We start from the raw sequence: 4,709 nt of genomic DNA on the forward strand, positions 1-4,709 counted from the left end.
GGTCAGGGGCATCGAAGACCCTCCCGTCCAGTGCCAGGGGAAGGGTGGAAGACTCTTGTTTGTGGGCCCCTCCCACACCCCCGACGATGCCCAGGTCTGATGACGCTGGCCTCTGTGTCTCTCCAGTGTCAAACCAACACGACATGATTTGAACCTGCGAGTGCACCACAGTGTTCTCTCCTCAAACACACACGGCATCCTGAGCTGGAAGAAACAGACTTTAGTTCCAGATGGATTTTATTAATCTAAGAGAAAATGTCATACTCTTCATACTTATCTATTTACTTTTTTCTACTAAGATAATAACTTCTGGCCTTATGTATTAGGGTCACTAGAGTTTAATATGTATATTTATGCCTGTGTAAACTCGTTTTTGCTTTTATTTTTAGTCAAACAAAATGCCAGTTCTATCACAAGTCACAAATATAAATAACACAGCAGTTGATTCAAATTCATGAGCAAACTTCACTTGGGGGAGGGTAATTAATTATTAGCTGCAAGAGGTTGGGATACGCAACCCACGTAAAGTAAAAACAGCCTGAGGTTCATTCGTAGCTGAGAAAACCCCAAGATCTGTTACAACGGCCTCGTTGTTCTCCACTGCCAGCCTTCTGGGGCTCTCTCTCCAGGACATGGCCGCCAGCTTCTGTGAGAGGTGCTGGCATCCTCGGAGAGACTGAGAAGCCAAGTACAGGGTCCCCGGATAACCAGCCCTCCTGACTGGCTGCTGACCACACAGGGCAGGTGCCTTCAAGACTTTACGTCCCCAGCCAGGCGCGGTGGCTCACACCTGTCAACTCAACACTTTGGGAGGCCGAGGCAGGAGGATCGCTTGAGCCCAGAAATTCAAGACAAGCCTGGGTGGCATAGCAAGACCCTCTCTTTACTAAAAATAAAATAATTAGCCGGGCATGGTGGCATGCACCTACAGTCCCAGCCAACTGGGGGGCTGAGGTGAGAGGACTGCTTGAGCCCAGGAGGTCAAAGCTCCATTAAGCTGTGATCACACCACTGCACTCCAGCCCGGGCAATAAGCCAGACCTGGTTTCAAAACTGACTTTACCTCCCTGAAAGTTTTCGTTCCATGGTGCTGAGCTTCCATCAGTCTATCCTTTTCTCTGCCAGCTAGGGCCCAAAACACATTAAGTCACCATCACACCCAGCTAATTTTTAAACTGTCTGTAGAGACGAGGTTTCCCTATGTTTCCCAGGCTGTTCTGAACTCCTGAGCTCAAGCGATCCCAAAGTGCTGGGATTATAGGTGTGAGCCACCATGCCTGGCCCTCATGACTACTTTTAAAAATTGTTTTGGTCAGTTCCGCCATGGCCTCCTTGGAAGTCAGACGTAGTCCTCCCGGGTCTCGGCGGGAGCTGGAAGTGCGCAGTCCGCGAGGGGACAAATATTCGGTGCTTTTGCCCACCTACAACGAGCGTGAGAACCTGCCACTCATCGTGTGGTTGCTGGTGAAAAGCTTCTCCGAGAGTGGAATCAACTATGAAATTATAATCATAGATGATGGAAGCCCGGATGGAACAAGGAATGTTGCTGAACAGTTGCAAAAGATCTATGGGTCAGACAGAATTCTTCTAAAACCACGGGAGAAAAAGTTGGGACTAGGAACTGCATATATTCATGGAATGAAACATGCCACAGGAAACTACATAATTATTATGGATGCTGATCTCTCACACCATCCAAAATTTATTCCTGAATTTATTAGGAAGCAAAAGGAGGGCAATTTTGATATTGTCTCTGGAACTCACTACAAAGGAAATGGAGGTGTATATGGCTGGGATTTGAAAAGAAAAATAATCAGCCGTGGGGCCAATTTTTTAACTCAGATATTGCTGAGACCAGGAGCATCTGATTTAACAGGAAGTTTCAGATTATACCGAAAAGAAGTTCTAGAGAAATTAATAGAAAAATGTGTTTCTAAGGGCTACGTCTTCCAGATGGAGATGATTGTTCGGGCAAGACAGTTGAATTATACTATTGGCGAGATTCCAATATCATTCGTGGATCGTATTTATGGTGAATCCAAGTTGGGAGGAAATGAAATAGTATCTTTCTTGAAAGGATTATTGACTCTTTTTGCTACTACATAAAAGAAAGATACTCATTTATACTTATGTTCATTTCAGTTTATACATGAAAGAAGCCTGGTTACTGATTTTTATAAAATGTACTCTTAAAGTATAAACATAAGGTAAGGTAAATTTCATGCATCTTTTTATGAAGACCACCTATTTTATATTTCAAATTAAATGATTTTAAAGTTAAAAAAAAAAAATTGTTTTGGTACAGGTGTGGTAGCTCACGCCTGTAATCCCAGCACTTTGGGAGAGTGAGGCGGGTAGATCACCAGGTCAGGAGTTTGAAACCAGCCTTTCACCAACATGGTGAAACCCCGTCTCTATTAGAAATAGCAAAACGTTAGCTGGAGCGTGGTGGCAGGCACCTGTAATCCCACCTACTCAGGAGGCTGAGGCAGGAGAATTGCCTGAACCCGGGAGGCAGAGGGTACAGTGCGCTGAGATCACGCCACAGCACTCCAGACTGGGTGACAAAGCGAGACTCCGTCTCAAAAACAATTAAATAAATAGTTTTGTTTGGGCCAGGCATGGTGGCTCACGCCTGTAATCCCAGCACTTTGGGAGGCTGAGGCAGGTGGATCACCTGAGGTCAGGAGTTCAAGACGAACCCGGCCAACATAGTGAAACCCCGTCTCTACTAAAAATAGAAAAATTAGCCGGACATAGTGGTGCATGCCTGTAATCCCAGCTACTCTGGACACTGAGACAGGAAAATCGCTTGAACCCAGGAGGCAGAGGTTGCAGTGAGCCAAGATCACACCACTGCACTCCAGCCTGAGCAAGAGAGTAAGACTCTCAGAAAAATTAAAAAATTGTTTTGTTTGATAAAGTCTAGATCTCTAATTTTTTTTTTTTTTTAGACGGAGTCTTTCTCTGTCGCCCAGGCTGGAGTGCAGTGGCCGGATCTCAGCTCACTGCAAGCTCCGCCTCCCGGGTTTACGCCATTCTCCTGCCTCAGCCTCCTGAGTAGCTGGGACCACAGACGCCCGCCACCTCGCCCGGCTAGTTTTTTTGTATCTTTTAGTAGAGACAGGGTTTCACCGTGTTAGCCAGGATGGTCTCGATCTCCTGACCTCGTGATCCACCCGTCTCAGCCTCCCAAAGTGCTGGGATTACAGGCTTGAGCCACCGCGCCCGGCCTAGATCTCTAATATTTATATGCCCAAGCCCCTTGGATGCTGTTGCTCTTTTTAGGTTTTGTGTGTATACAGCTAATGAAGCTGAAGAATCTTGGGAATAAAGTTGAAAATAAAGGTTAAGGGAGGCCAAGATGGGTGGATCACGAGGTCAGGAGATCGAGACCATCCTGGCTAACACGGTGAAACCCCGTCCCTACTAAAAAATACAAAAAACCAGCCGGGCGAGGTGGCGGGCGCCTGTAGTCCCAGCTACTCGGGAGGCTGAGGCAGGAGAATGGCATAAACCCGGGAAGTGGAGCTTGCAGTGAGCCAAGATCACCCACTGCACTCCAGCCTGGGGGAGAGAGAAAGACACCATCTCAAAAAAAAAAAAAAAAAGAAAAGAAAAGAAAATAAAAGTTACAAACATCTCTGAATGCGAACAGTACCCACAGCAAACACACACCAGCTGACTCTGCTGTTGCCTCTGACGCCCCTTGCCCCTCTCTTCACTCCAAATGCACCCAGCGCAGAGCAGCCTGCACTCCTGGGGCAGGAGGAGCAGTGAGCAGGTGTGGCTGGCAGGATGAGGCAGGACTGCGGGTCTGCCTGCTCCAGCTGCGTCCTCTGCACCACAGTGGTGCCCGGTGCCAGGCTGGTGGACAGCCGGGTGACAGACTCAGGGGCGATGGGTGGACCTCCAGCCCCCCCAGAGCTGACCCTCCTTCTGCCTGGAGAAACCTGGCTGGACTGTTGTGAGCCTCTCCCAGCCTGTCACTGGAAATCAGGCTCGCCTGGGGCTGGGGTTCCAGCAGTAACGGGTCAAGCTAAAGGATGGTCATCAGGGCGGGGAGAGGACCCCGCAGGACACAGGTGAGGTGGGGCTGAATTGAGGGTTTCTAATGGGAAAACTTGATACAAATGCAATGGTGTTATTTTCAAATGCACAGAAACATTTATGACACGATTTTTAAAATGCAACGTATTTTAAAAATTAATTTGCTCACAAGTGGTACCGCAGGAGTTAAAGAAATAGAAAACTGGCCGGGAGCGGTGGCTCACGCCTGTAATCCCAGCACTTCGGGAGGCCAAGGCAGGTGGATCACAAGGTCAGGAGTTCAAGACCAGCCTGGTCAAGATGGTGAAACCCTATCTCTACTAAAAATACAAAAAATTAGCCAGACATGGTGGCGGGCGCCTGTAATCCCAGCTACTCAGGAGGCTGAGGCAGAAAAGTGCTTGAACCCAGGAGGCAGATGTTGCAGTGAACCAAGATCATGCCGCTGCACTCCAGCCTGGGCGACAGAGCAAAACTCCATCTCAAAAAAAAAAAAAAAAAAAAAAAAAAAAACCCAGAAAATTATCTCCTTAAAGATTCTTAAAGATTGCACCATAAAGAAGCAGGATAAAATATGATTTGACTTTCAGTTCAAACTTGAAAGTGATGACTGGCCAGGTGCGGTGGCTCACGCCTGTAATCCCAGCACTTTGGGAGGC

At 47.5% G+C, this 4,709-nt stretch overlaps 1 protein-coding gene and 1 pseudogene across 2 annotated transcripts in view; one reads left to right on the forward strand and one right to left on the reverse strand.

Moving 5' to 3' along the window:
* RAB40B (RAB40B, member RAS oncogene family) overlaps positions 1-4,709 on the reverse strand; it is a 48,916-nt gene that overhangs the window by 34,460 nt on the left and 9,747 nt on the right. The window lies entirely within an intron of this gene.
* Positions 1,313-2,273, forward strand: LOC111527650 (annotated as a pseudogene). The gene has a single exon (XR_002726730.2). The product of XR_002726730.2 is annotated as a dolichol-phosphate mannosyltransferase subunit 1 pseudogene (transcript).

Source organism: Piliocolobus tephrosceles, chromosome 16, assembly GCF_002776525.5.
Source record: "Piliocolobus tephrosceles isolate RC106 chromosome 16, ASM277652v3, whole genome shotgun sequence".
NCBI classification, from domain to species: Eukaryota; Metazoa; Chordata; class Mammalia; order Primates; family Cercopithecidae; genus Piliocolobus; species Piliocolobus tephrosceles.